The 25,529-nt window shown below is 30.7% G+C and overlaps 1 non-coding gene across 1 annotated transcript; it reads left to right on the top strand.

The window, feature by feature from the left end:
• Window positions 1–5,221: 5,221 nt before the first annotated feature.
• On the top strand, window positions 5,222–5,327 carry LOC139903603 (small nucleolar RNA R71). Its single transcript, XR_011778413.1, has one exon. It is a non-coding gene; the product is annotated as a small nucleolar RNA R71 (small nucleolar RNA).
• Window positions 5,328–25,529: the final 20,202 nt, after the last annotated feature.

Below are 25,529 nucleotides of genomic sequence, written 5' to 3'. Positions count from 1 at the left end.
AAGAATTCCCCGGCAGCGGCGCCAAAAATACTTGATGTTAAAGCAGAGGGGTAAGAAATGGTTATATTTTTATTGCGAAATACTATTAAATATGATACAATTTTACACAAATTATTTATTTATTTATAGAGTGAATATACCTAAACCTTCCTACAACACTTATAGGCAGTGTACCTAATCGTACAGTAGTGTAGTTTTTAGTAAGTCTGGTTCGTCCACAGGGAACTAGCCAAGTTTAACGCTATATTTTTAAAACTATTTTTGTATAAATATAAATATATATATATATATAAGTAGTATTAATATTATAAAAGGGGGTTTTACCGTTTAATGACCGGTTTATCGATTTTAAAACTTTAGTTGCAGTTAAAACCGAATGTAAAATATTAAAAATAAATATAACTTAATTTAAAGCATAAAGTAAATGACAATAATTAAAGTGCGATAAATAAAATGACGATAAATAAAATTGCGATAATTGAAAAGTACATTAATTAAAAAGTGCGATAAATAAAATGACAGTAAATAAAAGTGCGATGAGATATAAAATAAAGGAATTATGCTTATTTAAACTTCCGTAATTATGATGTTTGACGTGTTGATTTTAGTTTATTACCATGGGTTAATTGTCCTTTGTACTGGATTACTCGATATGTCCATTTGGTTTTTGTCCATAACAGTCCATCATTCACAAATTTAAAGTGCGAGTGTCCTCATCAAATTATCCTTATATCCGAAGTCAAATATTCCAACTAATTGGGGACTTAAACTGTAATAAGGTTTTAATACTTTATTATCAATTACACCAAGTATCCTTGCATGTAATCCACCCCTATTTTAATGAGTCCATTGACTATTAATCCATTCCCGTGTCCGGTCAAATGAACGATTATTTGTACTTATAAATATCCCGCCCATCGTGTCCGATTGAGTGTATGTGGTTATTTATAATTACGTCCAATTGTAAATCTTTATATTAAATTAACGAACTATCATTCAATTAAACAAATATAAAGCCTATTAATAGCCCATAGTCTAATTTCCACAAGTGTCGTTCTTTTGTCCAAACCCCAATTATGGTATAAAGCCCAATTACCCCGTCTTTAATATTTAGCTCAACATCACGATTACTTCGATTTAAATAAGCATAATAATAACTTAGCTACTAGACATTAATTTAAAAAGGTTGAACATAACTTACAATGATTAATAATAGCGTAGCGTTACACGGACAGAATTTCGACTTACACACTTACAATATTCGCTAACATAATCTTATTATTATTAATCTTAAATTAAAATTAAATTTATAAATTATATATATATATATATATATATATATATATATATATATATATATATATATATATATATATATATATATATATATATATATATCGTAGAGAGTGAGAGATTGAATTATGTGTATAAAATTCGGCCAAAACACGCGAAATTTATAGGACCTGACCCAACTTTTGGGGCCATGCGATCGCATGGGTTTTGTTCTTCCAGGCCATGCGATCGCATGGCCAGCTGGATCCAGCCCAAATGTTTTTGTTTTCTTGTTTGCCAACGGTTTTAATATATAATACAATATATATATAATTTGAAGAATTAATTATATATTATATTATATTCATGTGCATAGTTGACTTGTAATTTTTAGTCCGTTGCGTAACGCGTTGAGAGTTGACTCTGGTCCCGGTTTCGGATTTTCGAACGTCCTTGCGTACAATTTAATATCTTGTTCTTTGGGTTTTGCGGCTCGTACTCTTGTAATTTCTAGATGTTTCTCATCAATAATTTGAACCACTTTGATTGTACTTTGTACTTTTTAGCTTTTTGGTCATTTGCGACTTCAAATCGTTGAATCTGTCTTTTGTCTTCACCTTTTATTATTTAAACGAATATCACTTGTAAATAGAACAATTGTAACTAAAAGCTTGTCTTTCTCGAGGGATAATGCTATGAAATATATGTTCATTTTTAGCATTATCAGATATTAAGATATATTCATACTCCATGTTATCATGTTAACATAACAACTTAACATCTCATCTCATTTAAGTATAATAACAATGGATTAATTACATTTAACAAGATCGTTAACTTAAAGGTTTCGAAATAGCACTTACATGTAACGACTAACGACGACTTAATGACTCAGTTAAAATATATATACATGTAGCGTACTAAGATGTATTAATATACTTTTGAAAGACTTCAAGACATATATCAAAACACTCATACTTAACAAAAATGGTTACAATTACATTCTCATTCATTTTCGTCAACAATTCTACTCGTATTCATTTAGTCTTCGTACTCGTATTATACCCAGCTTCTAGACGTACTTACTATGGGTATATACCAATAGGAACTAGCATGGGATTCCACTCTTGATTATGTCATGCATGACTAATCAAGTTTAACTTCTACCATGAACTAGTCAACTAACTAGAACTCCTTTTAACCCCACTCACCACTCACCATTCACTTCATTTCATTTCCATTTTTCTTTCTAATTCTCTCTCAACACACACACACACACATCAAGAAGCAATTTTCCAGTAATCAAATCATCATTTTCATCAAAAACTATTTCAAGAATCAAGCTATAATCATCATAGGAAGAACACTTCAAGAACACTTCGAAAATCCTTTCAAGTTTGCAAGTCTACTTCCAAGCTTTTTAATCCATTCCAAGCAATCATCTAGGATCAAGAAAGCTTTGTTATTTACAGTAAGTTATCTCTCTAAGTCAAGGTAATACTCATATTCAAACTTGGATTCAATTTCTATAACTATAACAATCTAAATTCGAGTAGAAATTTTACTTGAACTTGTTTTCGTGTCATGATTCTACTTCAAGAACTTTCAAGCCATCCAAGAATCCTTTGACGCTAGATCATTTCTTGTCACTTCAAGTAGGTTTACCTACTAAACTTGAGGTAGTAATGATGTTCATAACATCATTCGATTCATATATATATATATATATATATATATATATATATATATATATATATATATATATATATATATATATATATATATATATATATATATATATAACTATCTTATTCGAAGATTTAAACTTGTAATCACTATAACATAGTATAGTTAATTCTAAACTTGTTCGCAAACAAAGTTAATCCTTTTAAATTAACTTTTAAAATCAACTAAACACATGTTCTATATCTATATGATATGCTAACTTAATGATTTAAAACCTGGAAACACGAAGAACACCGTAAAACCGGACATACGCCGTCATAGTAAAACCGGGGGCTGTTTTGGGTTGGATAATTAAAAACTATGATAAACTTTGATTTAAAAGTTATTCTTCTGAGAAAATGATATTTCTTATGAACATGAAACTATATCCAAAAATCATGGTTAAACTCAAAGTGAAAGTATGTTTTTCAAAAGAGTCATCTAGACGTCGTCCTTTCGACTGAAATGACTACCTCTTACAAAAATGACTTGTAACTTATATTTCCGACTATAAACCTATACTTTTTCTGTTTAGATTATTAATCTTTGGTTCTATATGAAACCATAGCAATTGGATTCACTCAAAACGGATTTAAAACGAAGAAATTATGGGTAAAACAAAATCGGATAATTTTACTTGTTTTAGCTACGTGAAACTTTGTAACAAATCTATACTAACCATAACTTAACTAACTTATATTGTATTATACATGTATTCTAACATATATTATGTAATCTTGATAGACCATAGACATGTATACAATGTTTTGACATATCATATCGACGTCATCTATATATATTATTTGGAACAACCATGGACACTCTATATACGGTAATGATCGAGTTAGCTATACAGGGTTGAGGTTGATTCCAAAATAATATATATACTTTGATTTGTGATCGAGTATGAGACTTGTATACACTGGGTCGTGGATTGATTCGAGATAATATATATTGATTTATTTCTGTACTACTAATTGTGGACAACTAATTGTGGACTACTAACGTTGGACTGTTAACTTAACAAACTTAAATCGTTAAAACGTAATAAAATATGGTATGAATATATTTCTATCATACTTTGATATATGTATATATTTGTTATAGGTTCGTGAATCGACCCGTGGCCAAGTCTTATTTTCCGACGAAGTGAAAATACGTGAAAGTGAGTTATAGTTCCACTTTTAAAATCTAATATTTTTGGGATGGGAATACATGCAGTTTTATAAATGTTTTACAAAATAGACACAAGTACGCAAAACTACATTCTATGGTTGGATTATCGAAATCGAATATCGCCCTTCAAGTCTGGTAACCTAAGAATTAGGGAAATGGCCCCTAATTGACGCGAATCCTAAAGATAGATCTATTGAGCCTAACAACCCCCATTCATGTTTATGGATGGATTTAGTACTTCAAGATTATTATTATACAAACGATATGTCTGTGGGGATATTCTATGCATTAAGGTTAATGTCGGTTACCAGGTATTCAATTCATATGAATAATTTTTATGCAGATGGCTATACGCATGCATGATGTTTATGAGAAACGGAAATATGAAATCTTGTGAATTATTATTACGATTTAATAAATATATAGGTTAAACCTATAACTCACCAACATTTTTGTTGACGTTGTAAGCATGTTTATTCTCAGGTGATTATTAAGAGCTTTCGCTATTGCATGCTAAAATAAGGACAAGAATTGGAGTCTGCATGCTTGTAATATATTGTTTAAAAGCTGCATTCGGAGATTTATATCGATGTGTAATAGTAATGTAAACCATTATGTAATGGTCGTGTGTAAAACGTTATCTTTTAGATTATCATTACTTGATAATCTACGTTATGATTTTAAACCTTTATCGATAAAATAAAGGTTATGGTTTTCTTTAAAAACGAATGAAGTCTTAGAAAAAGGTCTCATATAGAGGTCAAAACCTCGCAACAAAATTAATTAATATGAAACATTTATAATCGATATGAACGGGACATTTCATTTGATGGCCTCTGTTTGATTATTAAGTGCGGAGAGTGGTGCAGATGATGAGGTTGTTTCACCACTGTTTCAGTCATGATGATGCATTGTCATGTTCTAAAGCAACTCCCATGCTTCGTCTGCGGTTTGGTTCATCAGATTTTCTTGAGCGGCGACATCGATCGTCGTCCTATGATTTACCGTAAGACCATTGTAGAAGGTGCAGATTTGGGCTGACCATTATAACTGATGATTAGGGAATTTCTTCAGCAGGGTTTTGAATCGCTCCCATGCAGTGTAAAGAGATTCATCATAACTTTGTTTAAAGTTAATGATGTCATTCTTGAGTTTGGTTTGTTTAGAAAGAGGGAAATATTTGGTTAGGAATTTAGTAGCCATCTCCGTCCAAGATGTGATGGAATCTTTTTCCAGTCCTTCGAAACATGTTTAAGCATGATGAGTGAGAGAATAGGGGAACAAGTATAGCCGGACTATATCTTGTCCTATCCCTGGCTGTTTGTAGGAATTCGAAAGAGATATGAATTTATCAAGGTGAGAATTAGGATCGTCATTCGGTAATCCATGGAATTGACAGCCATTTTGAATGAGCTGTATAATATGATGTTTTAACTCGAATGAGTGTCCTTGAATCTCAGGAAATCTGATCGGTCCTCCTTGACCTTTAATCGAGGGTTTAGTGTTTTATGCTAAAGTAACGCGTAACGCCATTTGTTTTCTGATTCGTGCTTCTTTAGAGATTATGGAGTCTGGATCAGGTACGAATAACAATGGCCCTGGTCTAGATCAGGTTTGGGTCATACAATGGGTATGCCTCTTTTTGTTGTTTTTAAATTTTAAGTACGTAGATAAACTAGGTTTCTAAATTAGTCTAAGGGAGTCTAAGGTAATCTTAATCTAAAGTAGTCTAAGGCATTCTAAAATAAGTTATTCTAATTATCCTAATTATAGATATGTTTTTGATTCTTGCTACTGATTTCATGATATTTCGATAACAGAGCTTTGCACGAACTATTCAACAAACCAAGTGGTCAGGCCAACTACGGAGAGGCAGGATCCTTTTAGTTCTAATATAATTGGAGACTATTCAGAAAATCCAACAAGCAAGTTCGTGTATAATTGTCTTTCTTAGACACCACTTAAATGCTTGTGAATGAGTTTGATAGAGGCAGTATTGTCTGATACCAGTTCCCCTGCAGCGGCGCCAAAAACTTTGATGTCACCACCGTGGTACGGTCAAAACGGACGATTTATGTATGTTGTGTCGTTAGGCCGCAAGGTGTCAGAATCGACCACAATTAAGGCGGTGACGGTGTTTTAAATTTATATTTAGCGGGGCCTAAATCTTACTACTCCTTATTATGAGTAAAGGAAGTATGATCTAGAGTCGTATTTTTGAGATATCAGTAGAATCGAACCTATATCTAAAACTTAAGATAATTCTAAGGTGCAGGAGTAGTGGTTGATTACCTAATTTTGGGTTTTCTAGATAAAGTAAAGTAAATACGATAAAATTTGTAATTCATATAAAGCTAAAAAAAGTGCATGCTATGATTTCATCAGTTACTTTGCCGGTATTATGGAATACTGGCTCATGGATAGGCAGTGACCTTGTATTACTACACTAGTCCTAAATGGTCCTGTCATAAGACATGTCACTTGGTAATGCGATAGGCTTGAAGATTCTGAATAGACAGAAACGTCCCTTACCCCCGACGCCCGTGCAGTCTGACTACAGGCATACACGTTCAGATGGCTCATCCAATTGAGTGACTCGGTTGGGTGACGTATTAACATTCCAAAATGGTCTAAACTTTCTTAAGTATAATAGAATACATGGTTTTTCGTATCCGAGAGACGTGATTTGCCTTGATGCTTTCGTTAATGATTAGTTTAAAAGATATTTAGGCCCTTAAAAGAGTTCAACCGTAAAGAACACCATGGCCAAGTCAAGTTTGACTTCCATGAACACGTTCGATTATCCTAACGATCCAATCCTTTATGTGTTCGAACAAACAGTTCCTTAATTAACCAAGAATCCCTCAAGCGGGGTGCAATGCTCGAGACAGCGTTATGGTGAAGTATACTAGTCAACATTAACCGTGTTCCATGGCCTTACTTAGCAGAGGTACAGCAAACAACAACCGTTGTGCTTCAGCGTGCACGTCCGAAGTTTATATGCTTGGTGACTACACTAGCATGGTCTAGGACCGACAATATACTAAGGGTCTAGTTAGATGTTTCACTATGAAAGAGTCCTTAGTTGGAATCCAAGGCTCGGTGGACTTACTACAACCGGTGTGCCTCAGTCAAACTCACATTGTATCCGATAGACTTCTCTTACCAAGGGGTGACACAGATAGTGTATTCTGAATTGGGGTTCAAGACTTCCCAATAGCAGAGCCAATAACTACGTTCTATTAGTTGGAAAATCGATTGAGTTCAAAGCATAATTGGAAAACATTTTGACAACATACACAAGCCATAATATAATTTCGGCATTATAATTGACTACGTCATAAGATACACTAAAGATAACTACTCGTTAATCACGGCAACAGTATCACAAAGCATAGTAATGGAAGACATTATATAAAGACAAGGGATAGAAGTACCAGTAGATTAAACGAGTTCCAAATACAAAAGTGGCAACTTCAAAACTCCAGACCGCTCCTAATACAATCTTCGGCGTTCTTCTCTGGGTACTAGGTTTCCTGCACGGAGTTAAAAGCCTTGAGAGTATGACTAATATTGTACAAGAGAGAGAAAGAAGTGAATTGAAGTGTGTGTGTGTTTGAAATGAATGATAAAGACCCTTTAAATAAGCTTATTTTTGCCTGCAAATGGCTGGCAGGCCATTTGGCAAGCCGTTTGGCAGGCCGTTTGCAGGGGCCGTTTTCCAGACCAACCCGTTTGCTGAGGCCGTTTGCTGAGGGCATGTGGCAGGTCATTTGTGAGCCAGGCATGCCATTTGGTAGGCCGTTTGGCAGGCCGTTTGGCTTGCCTGGTCAGCTGAATTTTCTGGTTCGTAACTTGATTTCTTGTCTTTCATCGTTTTCGCTCTAGAATCTTCGTTTTAGCTCCGATTCTCTTGATTCTTTTTTCACCCTCTTCGTAATTACTTGTTCTTCAATTTTAACCAATGAAGCGGGTATTTTGGCGATAAATTTTGGAACTTTATTGTTTTGGGGCCTTAATACCGAGGTGAAAACTTGACTTTTTAGCCGATATCACCTCCCTTTAAGGAAGGAGTCCCTCACACTGATGAGGAGGTCAGCGACCATAACACTAGGGTTCTCACTCCCATCGCTGAAAGTCAGGGGAACCCTAGTGACCAAGTCGCTTTTTCAAAAAAGAAGAAGAAGCGTAAACATGCTGATAAGGGTATCCCAAAAAAAGAAGAAGAAGATAACTGGTGAGTATTTTTCATTTCTCATGACTTCTCATAATTGTCCTTGGCTTGCTCATCATATTTTCTAACGCGCATATGCCTGTTTTTATTGCGCAGATGCTGGTGACCATGACTTCTAACTTGCATAACTGTCCTTGGCTTGCTCATGACTTCTCATAATTGTCCGGATGTGGTTATGGAGTTTAACCACCTGAAAAAGTATCTTAATGTGCCAGTTCGTCCTACCATGACTCAGCTAAAGTTCTTGGCTGAGTACATTCCTGCTGGCGTGTTGAAGTTTTTTGAGAAGGATCCTGAGGCTGATCTTTACATGGACGTGCAGACGTCGCTTACTAACTTTTTGTTCAACGTTCACAGAATCAAGGGCAAGTATGCGCTCTTGAGAGGCGAGTCCAGCTTGGGGCAAGAAGCCCTTAGTGGGCAGGAGGTGTGGGATCCTATCAATACACTCCATGATGATCTCAAGACAGAGCATTACGCTCGTGCCCATGCTGAAGCTGCTGTTGTGCTTGCATCATCCGATAAAGATGTGCTTGCTAAAGAACTTGAGTCAAATAGGGTCGAAAGGGACCAGCTGAAGCTCATCGAAGAGTCTCTTAAGGCTACTAACGCCGATATTTGCAGGGTGACTGAGGAGCATGCCACGCAACTCAAGCAGGTTGGAGGAGTCGCACAGGTACACCTGGGACCAGTTTGTTAATTTGAAGATTGGGCTTCCGGCATTGGTTTAACGTGCTTGCAATTCTCCTACAATGAATGATCTATTCACTAATGTTTCTCGTGCCATTAAAGCGTCTGAAAGGTGCAGGTTCTGGGAGCTTGTAAAGAAACATATGAAGTTCCTGCTGTCCTGCAACCTGTTTTTGCTAAGAAGTTGCCTCCAGTCACTATTGAGGCTGAGAGGGCTGCCTTGGTTGAGCTAGAGAATGTGGCTGTACCCAAGCTTGTCGAGATGTCCCAAAATGCAGACGTGACCGCCGAACAACTGTTGAATGCTACATTGTAATTTTTATTTTTTGTATTATATACGTACTGTGCTTTTGTAAACAGATTGTAAATGATAATGCTCTTTTGTTTAAGTAATGTGTTGGTTAGTGATCCAATGATAAATTTCAAATGTTAACCACTTTGTTTTTATGATGACACCAAGTCTTATGTGCTTAAACATCCTATAAAACAACACAAGTTCACAAGGCTACACAATCTCTAGCAAACGACCAATACATAAAATAGTTAAGTCCAAAGAGTCAATTGAAAAACACTGGAGAAGCACGGCTGGGTCTACAGTCGACCGCAGGTCAGACCGTGGATGCCCTGTACCTTGGTTCTTCGAAACAAGGTACACGGTCGACTCCACGGTCAGCCGTGGGTCGACCATAGTTTCTCACTGTCCGGATTTTTGATCAAAAAATGTTTGACTACCTCGAGGCATCTATAATTTACAAAACCTATTTAAACATGCTTAGAATAGTTGATCCCTTCATATTTAAATGAGTTTTGGTCACGAAAACACTAATCTTAGTTAATCACACTTAATGACGCTTTAATGACACTTTTAGCTCATGATTAATGTTAAACACACAAGTATGGCTAAAAGTTATTTTTCAAAGGGTATCTTTTTAAATCTCAATTAAAAGTAATGTAATACCTAAAGATGGTCATTAAGTCCCAATTAAAGAGATGCTCTATACTTGATTAATCATTAAGCATTACTTACTTAAGTATGCTTATCTATTTGTGATTAGTGTAACTTCCCAAAATTCTTCATATAAAACAAATGGGTCTTATTTGGAGGGTTTCAAGTAACCAATGAATACATATACTTGCAATCAAATATTGGCAAATATTTTGAAGACATGAGATATGGTGTTTGGCTTGTAGTGATTTGTCAAAGGATAAATGCAACTCCCAAAGAGTCTTTACAAGACTTAAATTAGTTTCATTTGACTTGTTGTAAGCAACCAATGAGGCAAGATACATCCATTAAAGTATTGACAAAATGGTGAAGAAATGGGATATGATGTTTGGAGTGTTGTGAGTTGTCAAAGCATAAAAAATCTGCATTTACCATAATGGGAGACTATGTGACTTTCCTCTTTAGCAATCTTATGTCCACTTCAATGAATGCATCCAAAAGTAAACGATGAAGGTCAAGGACTTTCAGGTGTATTAAGTATCTTTTGAAGGCTCTATAATGGGTAAAGAAGCCAAAAATTTAAAGAAAAATGAGCTCTAACGGATATATTGAAAAGCTGATAGAAGGCTCTACGGTCTACTCCATGGCCGACTGTGGATCGACCGCAGTTTTGTCTGTCAAGATTTTCTTGGAATATAAATACACCACTTTGCTAAACTAGAAGAACACCTCTTTCCAACATACTTTCAAAGCCATGTCATCTGATCTCCCAAGCATCAAGCACATATCTATGGAGAGATTATAAGAGAGAAAGAGTGATTATACTTACACTAAGTAGAATTACATTGTAAACTTCATGCTTATTATTTAGATCTTTAAGTTTACTTTGTGAGATACTTCCTTAGGGGGTCAAGGAAGTTAAATAGTTCTTGTGATAGGAAACACCATCTTAGTTAATGATTCAACTTCCTTAAAGGGATCTAGGAAGTTGATTAATTCTATTGGGAATTAATACTTGTCCAAGGTGAAGACAAGTTTGATCTAAGTAAGGTTGGTGTGACTTATTGAAGAACTATAAGAGATTGAGTTAGTAGAACTGATATTGTGATAAGAACATCATATTATCTAGTGATCCTTCTTCCTTAAAGGGAACTAGTAAGTTATTAATATTTCCATTGGGAAATTGATGCTTGTCCAAGGTGAAGACGAGTGTGATCTAGGAGTAGTGTTGGTACGGCTTATTGAAGATCATTTGGTGTAAACGAATCTCCACCGAGTTTAAAGAAATTCTTAGTGAAGCTAACTCCCGATTAGTGAATCAGGGAGTGGATTAAGGAGGATTAGTTAACATCCTCCCTAACTACTATAAATCATTGTGTTTGTGCACTTACATTCTTTATATACTTGTTTTAACAAACATAAATGCTTCCATACTTAAAACTTATGTTTTGATTGTCAAAGATTTTGAAATTGTTTTACGAAACCACTAAGTAACTATTCACCCCCTCTAGTTACTTACATATGTTTCTTGTTGATTGTATTATTACCTTTATTGTTTAGGTAAATTGTTAAGTATACATAGATCTGGGTATAGCTTTGCGCTTTTGAATTATGGTGACACCAATTACGCGTATATTGACTTATTGTTTTTAACATGTTATGTGCGCGGCTTAAGCAAAGTTAAATTTGTTAATCATATATATTATACTCAAGATCATATACGTTGTCGTGGACACAACATAGACTAAAATTACACACCTGTGTTTGCGCATCGAGAGTATTCTAAGTGCACCAACACTTAGGATTGAGTTCAAGGGTGACCAACCCTATCTCTTATAGTCATGACTTGCAGATGTCGTATTCTGCATGGGTGGGGTAAAAAGCCCCGTCCAAATCCATATGGACAAATGCATTACATCTGGTCCCATTGCGAGGTACTGACCTCTATATGATATGTTTTACACACATTGCATTCTTTTAAAAGACAAACTCATTTCAAAATATAATCTTTTGATACAAATGATATATGTTTCCCAATATGAATGACTAATCTGTCATTTATCAATTAACAATCTTTTTGAACTCAAATGATTTGAATGCAACGTCTTTCGAAATATGCCATGAACGGCTCTAAGTAATATCTTTTAAATGAGCAATTGCACAGTGGAATGTTTCTTTAATACCTGAGAATAAATATGCTTAAAAGTGTCAACCAAAAGGTTGGTGAGTTCATAGGTTTATCATAAACAATCATTTCAATAATGTAATAGACCACAAGATTTCATTTTCATAAATAACATACAGGCATATAGCTATCTGTATAAAAATCATTCGTATGATGAACACCTGGTAACCGAAATTAACATAACGCATATAGAATATCCCCCGCATACCGGCACTTCGCAATCAGTATGCCATATATACCGGGAATCGCAATCAGTATATATATAAATCGAAGTATTAAAGCAGTTCATATCTCTGACTGGGGCTGGTCAGTGCCCGTAGATCTACCTTTAGGATTCGTGTCAATTAGGGGCCATTTCTCTAATTCTTAGGTTACTAAGTTAACGGGCAATATTCGGTATAGTAATCCAACTATAGAATGTAGTTTCAAGTACTTGTATCTATTTTGTAAAGCATTTACAAAACCAGCACATGTATTCTCAGTCCCAAAAATATATATTGCAAAAACATTTAAAAAGGAAGCAAATGAAACTCACAATACGATATTTTGTAGTAAAAATATGCATATGACGAAACTGAACAATGCAGGGTTGGCCTCGAATTCACGAACGTATATATATATATATGTCTATATATATATATATGTATATATATATATGTATATATATATATATATATATATATATATATATATATATATATATATATATATATATATATATATATATATATTTAATATACTTCAATTATATATATTGATATATTTTAAATAATAATTATTATAATATCATATTTTATTTTACATAATAAATTCTAATTATTAAATCATATAATATTTCAAATTATATTTCAAATTATTATTACATATTCATATATTTAAATATATATGTATCTGTTTACAAATAGTGGTTCGTGAATCATCGAGAGCAGTCGAAGTTTAATAAATGTAAGAAAACAGTTCAAAAATTTTGAGACTCAGGATAACAGGCTTTGCTTATCGTGTCAAAATATGAAATCATATATAGATTTGAGTTAGAAATTAGTCGAAATTTTCCGGGTCGTGACAGTATCTACCCGTTAAAGAAATTTCGTCCCGAAATTTGATCGAGGTCATCATGGCTAACAATAAGAATGTTTTCATGACGAATATCAGTTGAAAATTAGAGTTTTATCACCGTTGGATAATATGGATAAAATAATTCGATTATGTGAAGAGTATGAGTGAAGCTATCGCAAAAGGGTGAAATAGAGGTTCGTCTTAACTTTTGACGTAGTCACAGTTTGTAGAGACCCGTCCTAATCCATCCGGATGAAGTCCATATCAATTATAAATGATTCACAACAGTTAATTACATCGCGAGGTACTTGGCCTCTATATGATACATTTTACAAACATTGCATTCGTTTTTAAAAAGACAAACTTTCATTACATTGAAAGTTGACGACAAGCATACCATTTCATAATATATTCAAACTATAAATGACTTGATAATAATCTTGATGAACTTAACGACTCGAATGCAACGTCTTTTGAAATATGTCATGAATGACTCCAAGTAATGTCTCTAAAATGAGCAAATGCACAGCGGAAGATTTCTTTCGTACCTGAGAATAAACATGCTTTAAAGTCTCAACCAAAAGGTTGGTGAGTTCATTAGTTTATCATAAATAATCATTTCATAATTTTAATAGACCACAAGATTTCATATTTCCATTTCTCATAAACATACGTCCCGTGCATAGAGACAAAAATATCATTCATATGGATTGAACATCTGGTAACCGACATTCACAATATGCATATAAGAATATCCCCATCATTTCGGGATGCTCCTTCAGACATGATATAAATTTCGAAGTACTAAAGCATCCGGTACTTTGGATGGGGCTTATTGGGCCCGATAGATCCATCTTTAGGATTCGCGTCAATTAAGGTGTATGTTCCCTAATTCTTAGATTACCAGACTAAAAAGGGGCATATTCAGTTTCGATTATTCAACCATAGAATGTAATTTCGATTACTTGTGTCTATTTCGTAAAACAGTTATAAAAGTTGCGCATGTATTCTCAGCCCAAAAATATAAAGGGTAAAAAGGCAAATGAAACTCACCTATTGTATTTTGTAGTAAAAATACATATTACGACATTGAACAATTGTAGGGTTGGCCTCGGATTCACGAACCTATATTAATTGCATTTCTATTAAAACATATAATCGAAATATCATAATTTCAATTGTTAATATATTATTTGTATATATTTTGTAGTTATATAAGATTTATACTAAATTTCATTTAAAACTTATATTTTATGTTATATCTTAAATCATATGTTATATATATTTATTTATATATGTATTTAAAATGATTAGTATGTTCATATTAATATTTATATATATATATATACATTTAGTATAATATTAAAAATACCTATTTTGTTGTATGTAAGTCTTTATCTAAGAAATGTTAATATTTTTTATATGTTGTTATATAGAATATTAATATGATTGTAGTATATATAATAATTATGTTCTATGTACATAATATTTATTTGTTCAAAAACGATAATTTTGATATTAATGATTTAGTAATAATAATAGTAATACAACTTTATTTATATTAATAATACTAATAATAAGGATAGTGTCAACAATGATAATAATACTTTTAATTCGAGTACTTATAACAATAATAATCCTAACATTAACAATAATAATCATAATAATAATAATAATAAAAATAATAATAATAATAATAATAATAATAATAATAATAATAATAATAATAATAATAATAATAATAATAATAATAATAATAATAATAATAATAATAATAAAAAGAAAAAAATGTATACCCTTTTTAATCTTTGCGTAAAAAGAATGTTGCAGACGGGACTCGAACCCGAGACCTCTCGAAACCCCAACACCCACATAAACCATCCATCCGCCTGTTTCTTTCTGATTTTACCTGCCTAAATAAATATAAGAACCCGTATTACTGTTATCCTCTTCTTCATCAGTTTAAATAGACCAAGGTTCAAACCCAAAGCAAAACGTTTTATCCTTCTTAATATCATTTAATTGAATTAAAAATCACCAGTTGTGAGTATCAGATTTGATTAAAACATAAAATAAAAAAAATATCTGTATCAGTTCTTGAAGAACAGTTATGACTCAAATTCGATTTAAAAAAATTAGAGAGTTTCAGGCTATAATTATAATATGAAAAAGGTTTCAATCCATTCATATAAACTTTATAAATTATTAATTTAACAGAAAACATCAAAATCAATTCGAATTTTACTATGAACGATCCCTTTGACTTTTCATTGATAAACTTTAACTCGACGATTAATGATTAATGCAATAAATTGAAGCTTGTAAACTTCCAGATAGTTTGATTAATGGATCCCAAACACGACTGCATCTCTGTATTTTTAAAATATATTCAATTTCATAAAATTGAATATCACAGTTAAAATAACGATGAACATCAAACCAGATTTTAATTTTTACAACGTTTTAGATTAACATTCCAACATGAAAAAGGTTTTAAATCAATGTTATAAACTTTCTGAATCCTTTAGTTGACTTAAAACATAAAGATGAATTCGAATTTTACCAGGAACGGATCGGTTGACTTTTTGAGATGAAACTTTGACTCCTAAATTCGAATTTGATATAAAAATTTGGTTAGTGAAACTTTCCAGTTTGTTTAGATGAATTATTTCCAACAATCCTGCCTTAACCCTTTTTGAAATCTGTTGAAAAATCGACCTTTTTGAAAAATCAAGTCAAGAACAGGGCAGGAACTGTCCTGTCGTATTTTTCTGATTGAATTTGGTTTAATTAGAAGTTGTTATTGAATTCTGTGGTTTGTAACAGATAATGTGAGGCTGTATGGTCTTAATTAACATTTGTAAAGAATTTCTTTATAGCCAGTTGATCGACAACAATATAATTGATCAGTACGAATATAAATAAAAAAATTAAGGTCAGATTATGATTCTGTGTTAGATTGTACGATTGATTTGGGTTTTTAATGTGTTTAGAGACAGAAGACAAAATTTGTTAAAGTGTGATTAAGATAGGAAACAAATTCTGCAAGTAGATATACAATTATATATAAATTGTATTATTAACTAATTAAGTATATATTAATACTAATAATAATTATATAAATAATACTCATAATAATAAAATTAATAATAATAATAATAATATCAAAAATTCTAATTTATTAATATTACTATTAATAATTAGATTAATAATAATAATAATATTGAATGATATTGACTAAAACTAATAATAATATTATTATCGATAATAATTTGTATTTATATATCTTGTTTGAATATATATATATATATATATATATATATATATATATATATATATATATATATATATATATATATATATATATATATATATATATATATATATATATATATATATATATATATATATATATATATAATTCTTGAATTTTTGGTCTACATCATGTATGAGTATTAATATTTTTAATAATAATAATAATAATAATAATAATAATAATAATAATAATAATAATAATAATAATATTAATAAAGAGACTATTAATAATAAGTGATATTTACAATTTATTATTACTAACAAAAATGATAAATTGAATAAATTTAATTATTAATAATGATAATGATAAAATGATAATAGTATTAATATAATAATTATATTTCAAACTTGCAATTATTTTAATAACTTATTATATATATCTTTAATAGAAATCATATATATAGATTCATAATAACTTATATATTTATATATTTATAAATATGTAATTATTTTAATAATATTTTAATTATTCTAAGTATTATTTTACATTTTAAATTTCGATTAGTTTAAAAGTCTACTTTATTAATTCAATATATTATATATGTACTTATATTTATATTTATATATATATATATAAATATTTATTTACAAGCAATGGTTCGTGAATCGTTGGTAACAGTCGAAGAGTAATCATCATTCATGTAAATAGTTCAAAAATTATGAGACTCAACATTACAAACTTTGCTTATTGTGTCAAAATCGTATAAAGATTAAGTTTAAATTTAGTAGGAAATTTTCGGGTCGTCACAGTACCTACCCGTTAAAGAAATTTCGTCACAAAATTTGAGTGAGGTGGTCATGGCTAACAATAAAAATGTTTTCATGACGAATATGAGTTAATAAATAGAGTTTTATCATCATTGAGTAATATGGATAAAACAATTTGATTATTCAAAGAGTACGAATGAAGCTATCATAAAAGAATGAAATGAGAAATAAAGATTTGTTTTAACTTTTGACGTAGTCAGGTTTGAATTTAGGAAAATAAGGTTCGTATTTAACTTTTGACGTCATCTAGGTTGAATTTCGGAATTCAAGGGATTTAAAGAAAATCTTGGAAATCTATAAGATCTGATTCTTTGGCGAATAAGGAAATTAAGATCTCTCTAATTAAATACGGTGATCTGCTTCGATTACTCTGTCTGATATTTCCATTATAAATTAAACTCTCCCGTTCCATTATTCTCACCATTCCTATATTTTCTTTCTTAGTTCATACATCCAAAAGATGGTGAAAATGCTTAATCCCGTTCTAATCCTTGATATTTTTCTAATTATCATTTCTGTCATCCTTCTTTTCAATCTTCCACCAGAAGAATCTGTTTACTTCTACTATTACCTTGGGGTGATACTATTCTTAATTATACAGTGTCTTTATATTGCTATTCGTATTAATATCCACGGTTTGTAATCTCCTTGTTGTTATTGGGCTTTATATTTTCTCTTATATTTTGGGAGCTCTTTTGCCTTTTTATTCTCTTCCCGACCTCTAGTAAAGCTAGTAATGGTCAAGAATTCTTAAGTATGGAGTTTTGAAAGAACTTAATGTTCTAAACAAGAAAGAACGTAATAACACGATTTGATTTGTCAAATTACCAGAGTCACTGAGAATAGAACTATCAAGAATATACTTTCTTGATATGTTCAAAAGTTAAGTAGAATGAAAGAGTTATGTAACATGGCACATGATGACGTTATAATCTGTGAATCATCATGTTCCATTTAGAAACTCAGCATGACTTACTGTAATATAATCACGTTGATCAAGTGTCATTATATTATACTAACTCATGCATCAATTCCCAACACTACTTCAATAACATTCATATTTTAAGCTCGAAAGTTTACAGAATATAGAAACTAACAGTTTCTATATGATGTAACACTTATATCATGAAGAGATTAATGATTTCAGATAAGAATAGTTATGAAAATATCTTCAGAAATATGGAAGATATTTATAATGAAAGATACGATAATATCTTTGAATATCTAAGATAAGAGGATGATGGAGACTATTGTCCGCAAGGGTCTAGAGTAAGGAGAAAGATATTCGCTAAAGACTTCAGCAGGCATTGAATTATTTGGATTCTTTGAAGTCAAACTTATTCTTTGTGATTTGTCCACGGTTTCCTTCATAGTTTCGCATAATCTGCTTTTCAGTACTAAATTTTCTATTGAGTGTTTCCAATACTCCATTATTTATCATCAACTTTTGACTGTTGAGGTCATTTACAGTTTTTGTTGCTTCATTCAACTTTTCAAAATTAAGAGCATTAATTTGCAGACAGGGTGCTTTTCAGAATTTCAGAATGAAAGATCATAACTCTAAGAGATAAATGTTATATGTTTACATATAACTGTTGATGTAGACATGCTGCGAGGTTTCAAAATACTGATTGCTGATTCTCGATGTTTGGTACGGAAATTCTCGTTATCAGATGCAGATGAGTAGATGATAGGATTTCAATGAATAAATATAGTGATTTATCGAAGTGACTTTCGCCAAAGAGTAGTGAAGTTGCTGGTACGTTTACTGTTAATGTGGTGGAATTTAAACTGTTCTCCGGTAACGAAGGCGAAAAGACAACGTATATATCAAGGTTATAATAAGATTGTTTCAAACGAAAAGTCGAAGTTGACTTGCTGGAGCTGTGACAAAACTGACTATTGAAAAAAAAATCGCAAAGTTATTTTCGGTAATAACAACGCCAAAGAAGCTAGCACAGATATGTGTTAAACGTTTACTCAGTTTCCGAGAGTTTTTCAGGTGCATAACTGTATGCATCAATCTTTTCTTTCGTAGATGAAGTGTGGTCGGTTCATTCTCTAGATTGAGTTGTTTTGAAGGATCATGAAAGGTTTGAATGCAGATTGTAATCGTCAAGATACAAATGAGGTTTAAGGTGAAATCAAGTGGCAATCTTGAAGAGTTGTTTAGTTTCATAAGTTATAATCAATATTTTAATTCATTTTAATTGTCTAATGTTATTAGTCCACAGTCGATAGTCCACAATTAACAGTCCAATAATTCATATATAGTTTAATATATAATATTCGAATTAATTAATACATATCGTGACCCATGTACATGTCTCAGACTCGATCACAACTCAAAGTATATATATTATTTAAGAATCAACCTCAACCCTGTATAGCTCACTCCAACATTACTGCATATAGAGTGTCTATGGTGATTCCAAATAATATATATAGATGCATCGATATGATATGTCGAAACCTTGTATACGTGTCCCGATATTTAAAGTGCGTAAAATAAATAACAGAAATTAAATGACGATAAATTAAATGCGTAAAGTAAATAAAAGAAATTAAATGACGATAAATAAAATTGCGATAATTAAATTGCGATAAATAAACTGCAATAAATAAAATGTAATCAGTTATCTAGGAACAGATAGCTAGGAACAGTTAGCGTGGATTCTTAACAAATTTCCTCATAGTTAAATTGTTTGTTTCTAACAAATTTTATTTTGTCAAATGTTTTCTTCATTATGCCACTTGTTGGATTCTGAAGAGTCAAAATCCAAATATGAAATTGAATGAAAATGGTTATTTTGTGGTGAACAGATTCATATATCGGTGAATGTAAGTAGGATAGTAAGTGACTGTTGAATCAGCTTCGAAGAATATACAGTGTAACTTATTAATGTGAAATCTGAATATTCCTCGGGTATTACCTACCCGTTAAAATATTTTCATCATTAACAGTTTGTACAAAAGAATTTTTTATTACAATCTTTATGAAAACATATATACATATATATTTTCTTCAGATGTAATCATGGATTTAATGAGTCAATATGATATTAGACTCATTTGATTTACCGTTAGAATAAGAATATATAATCTCTAAAACATTAGATATATACGCGTTATTGATTCGTAATGATGTCCACAGTGATTCTTGAACTGACGGAGTTTGTGATGTTATAGGTGTTGCTGATTCTGATGCTGACTGCACTGACGATGCTGGTGACGCTGACGGTACTGTTGATGTTGTTGGTAAAACAAGTTTAGCGTGTTAACCACACACCATTTTTGTCAGGGTTTCTACTCTTCCTTTTATCATTTTGGTTCCCTTAACTGATTTATGATTAGGGCTAGATTAGATAATCTCTAAGACTTTAGAGATTACATAATCACCGCGAAATGTTTCTCCAATGAAGTTATGAATTAATACTTCGTCAGTTATTGTTGTTGGTACTCCTTGGTATCTATGGTGCGTATGACGTTGATGCTTGTGGGACAGATTGTGAAGTTGAGGTTTACGACGTGGTTGTGGTTGGAGGTGGTAATGGTACTGTTGGCATTGATAATGGTGGTACTGGTTATGCTGCTGCTGGTGTTTGTAATCTTTGTACCATATTCTCCAAAGCCACTACCCGAGCGCGAAGCTCGTTGACTTCTTCTATTACACCAGGGTGATTGTCGGTTCGGACGAGCGGATAAATAAAATCTAGAATTTGATGTAGTATATAATCGTGACGAGATACTCTGGAAATGAGAGAGAAAATGGTGTTTCGGATTGGTTCGCCGGTAAGTGCTTCAGGTTCTTCGTCAAGAGGGCAATGGGGTGGATGGAAGGGATCACCTTCTTCTTGTCTCCAATGATTGAGGAGGCTACGAACCCATCCCCAATTCATCCAGAATAGATGATGGCTGATTGGTTGATCCATTCTGGTCACACTGCTTTCAGAGCTGGAGTGGGATTCCATTTCGGAATCCGAGGAACTTGAATTAATGATGAATTTCATTTCGTACGATTGAATAAGGATTGTTCGATATGAAATGATTTTCAGTTATCGGATGGTATTCTAATTACATAGAATATCCATAGATATAGAACAAAAGATTTCGTAGATTACGGAGGAATTTGCGGGATATGTCAGGTAAAGTTTAAAGTAACAGATACAATAAGATATGATTTAGCAGATACGCTAAGATATGAATTTTGTCTATACACTACTCATGCAATTAATGTAGCAAGACGTGTCTAGACTAGTAATGATAAGCAGGTAATTTCCTAAGAATGATAAGTAGATGATTTTCGACTAAAAATGATAAGCAAAACTTTTGACATGCAGACACGGTCAAAGTCCAGACTCACTAATGCATTCTAACGACTTATCAGTTAGGCACACTAATGCAGACCTGGTTCACTAAGACCACCGCTCTCATACCAACTGAAATTACCCGTTCATATACATTATAAACGATTCACAATAGTTGATTTCATCGCGAGGTATTTGACCTCTATATGATACATTTTACAAACATTGCATTCGTTTCTAAAAGACAAACTTTCTTTACAACAAAAGTTGACGGCATGCATACCATTTCATAATACATCCAACTATAATTGACTTAATAATAATCTTGATGAATTTCAACGACTCGAATGCAACGTCTTTCAAAATATGCCATGAATGATTCCAAGTAATATCCCTAAAATGAGCAAATGTACAGCGGAAGATTTCTTTCATACCTGAGAATAAACATGCTTTAAAGTATCAACCAAAAGGTTGGTGAGTTCATTAGTTTAACATAAATAATCATTTCCATCATTTTAATAGACCACAAGATTTTCATTTTCAGTTCTCATAAATATACGTCTCATGCATAGAGACAAAAATATCATTCATATGATGAACACCTGGTAACCGACATTAACAAGGTGCATATAAGAATATCCCCTATCATTCCGGGAAATCCTTCGGACATGATAAAAATAACATCGAAGTACTAAAGCATCCGGTACTTTGGATGGGGTTCGTTAGGCCCAATAGATCTATCTTTAGGATTCGCGTCAATTAGTAGATCGGTTTACTAATTCTTAGGTTACCAAGCAAAAAGGGGCATATTCGGCTTCAATCATTCAACCATATAATGTAGTTTTGATTACTTGTGTCTATTTCGTAAAACAGTTATAAAAGCTCATGTATTCTCAGTCCCAAAAATAAATATTGCAAAAGCAATTAAAAAGGGAGCAAATGAAACTCACCATACTGTATTTCGTAGTAAAAATACATATAACGTCATTGAATAAGTGCAAGGTTGGCCTCGGATTCACGAACCTAAATTAATTATATATATTTATGTGTTGGTCAATATTTGTCTAACAAATTAGTTCAAGTCATAGTGTATCACAATCCTAAGGCTCGAGAATAATATGTAAAGGTCAACAAAAGTCAATTTGACTCAAAATAATTTCCAAAATCTATACATGATTAATATGTAGTTTAAATATCGTCGTTTTATATCTTTAAATATTTTTAAAAGATTTATTAGAGTAAATAATATAATTCATTTATTAATAAATAAAATTTTATATTAAAATTTATATAATAAAATATACTTTTATATATATTAAGTAATAAAATTTATATAGTTCATTTAATATCATAAAGATAATATGATAGGTATTATTAAAGTAATTTTATTACACGTAGTAAAATATGTTTGTATCACATATTTATTTGATAAAATAATATCTATAATAATAGTAAGTAAAAGTTATATTATTTTGTAATAATAATTATTATTATTCTATTAATAAAAATATCAATATTTATAATTACTAAAAATGACATTATGATAAAATGATAATTCTAATTATGATAACTTTAATATTTACGATACTTTTTAATATTAACTTTAAAATAAAAATTCTATTTAAAATGATAATAATAATGATATTTTATAATGACAATGACATTTCTATTTAAATGATAATTTTTGTTATAATGATAGTTTTTAATACTAATGATACTTTTAATAATAATAGTAATGATAAAAATAATAAGAACGATAATTTTATCTAAATCAATATCTTATAATATTTTAATTTCATCATGATACTCATACTCATTATTTCCTAATCGTTTCGTTTAATAGCTTTTAATCGTCTTTTATATCGTGTTCATAATAATGATAATAATAGTAATCAAAATAATTAGGTATTACTAATATTAGTTTTAATTACAATAATACTAATAATGATAATTACTATGATATTATTAACGATAATACTAATAACTATTTTAATGATAATAATTAATAATAATAATAATAACAATAACAATAACCATTTTTAAATAATGATATATATATTAATAATGATAATAATAATAATAATAATAATAATAATAATAATAATAATAATAATAATAATAATAATAATAATAATTAGATAATAATAATAATACTAATTATAACTTTGATGATAATAACGATAGTAATAATAATAAAAATAACAATTTTAAAGGATAATTCCTTTTATTGATAATGATAATAGTAATAATAATATAAAACTAGAACGAAGATAATAACGACGATAAAAATTATCATTTTTAATAATAATACAAAAATTCAATAGACTATAACTTCAAATCCGTTTATCGAAATCATTCGATATCTAAATGAAAAGTTCTTAATTTTTCGCTAGCTTTCCAACGACATGCATATCTTATACCTTATCTCAACCGCATACGTAACTAATTCATGATTCAACATATCCTATCTAATGGCAATATCAAAAGTACAAGCATGCATAATCCTATATTCTCGAGCACTAGTCAGGGATACACTATTAATATATAAAAATTAAATTATGAGTACTCACGTATCAATATTGAGATTCAATATTGCAGGAAAAGTACGTAGACGCAACGGAGATGATAAACACTAGTTTGACTTACGAGCAATACTCCCGAACCATACCCATAACCTCCATAGCTATAACCCATAATTTCCTTAGCTCTATCCCGCTCGAAAAACAATTTCGAAATCACTCGGACAGCACTCCGTCGTAATATTTTATGTATACTAATAATATCTTGAAATAATACGGAGTAAATATATATATATATATATATATATATATATATATATATATATATATATATATATATATATATATATATATATATATATATATATATATATATATATATATATATATATATATATATATATGTAAATCGATTGAGAGAGTTTAGAGAAAATATTTTCAAGTTTCATGAAATAATGAAACCTATTGAATTCTATTTATAATAGATTTTTGAATTATTAAAGTGAATTATTAAAGTATAAATTATTAAAGTATGAATTATTAAAGTGAATTATTAAAGTATGAATTATTAAAGTAAATTATTAAAGTTAAAGTAAAGTAAAAATAAAGTAAAGGTAAAGTTTAAGTATAGTAAAAGTATAAAACTATGTACGTATAATACGCGTATAATTATATATAATATTAATTTAAATCGTTATACATACTTAATAAAATAAAATATAAATATCATTATCTTTATCATACTGGTTAAGTAATGAGTTGTCAAAAGTGGTTCTAAATATTTAAAAAAGTTATATACGTTTTAATAATAAAGTTCTTTTTAAACTGAAAACGTTTTTGTACGTTTGAAACTAAATCAGATAAATATGATAATTTTGTTTTCTAAAACTAAATATATTTAAGAATTATTTTGTCTAAAGATTAAAATAATGGAAATCGTTATATCATAAAACGTTTTAGAAAACTAGAATCATATATATTCATAATAGGTTTTAAGTTTTTAAATTACAGTCTGTTGGTGAAGCATGGGATAAAGTCCAAAGGTTAAATAAACGTATGAAATCATCTTAATGAAAAATGTCGAGTTACTTAACTTGTCGATATCCAACATATAAGTTATTTACACTCCACGTTCTTACTTATAAATCACTTTACCATTTTCTGAATGTTGTCAAAAAGAATAGATTTCTTAAATCATAGTGGACCTCATAACATAGACCCGTAATCATATCACAATGTATCTGATAAATCAGTCATTTGATATTATCTTCTAATTCCGTTGATAATAATTAGAATATATTTTGAAACAAATACGTTTATATAAAGTATTATACGC

The sequence above is a fragment of the Rutidosis leptorrhynchoides genome, chromosome 3, assembly GCF_046630445.1.
Source record: "Rutidosis leptorrhynchoides isolate AG116_Rl617_1_P2 chromosome 3, CSIRO_AGI_Rlap_v1, whole genome shotgun sequence".
NCBI classification, from domain to species: Eukaryota; Viridiplantae; Streptophyta; class Magnoliopsida; order Asterales; family Asteraceae; genus Rutidosis; species Rutidosis leptorrhynchoides.
The sequence above is the reverse complement of the archived record's forward strand: the minus strand, read 5'-3'. Positions and strand labels throughout refer to the sequence as shown.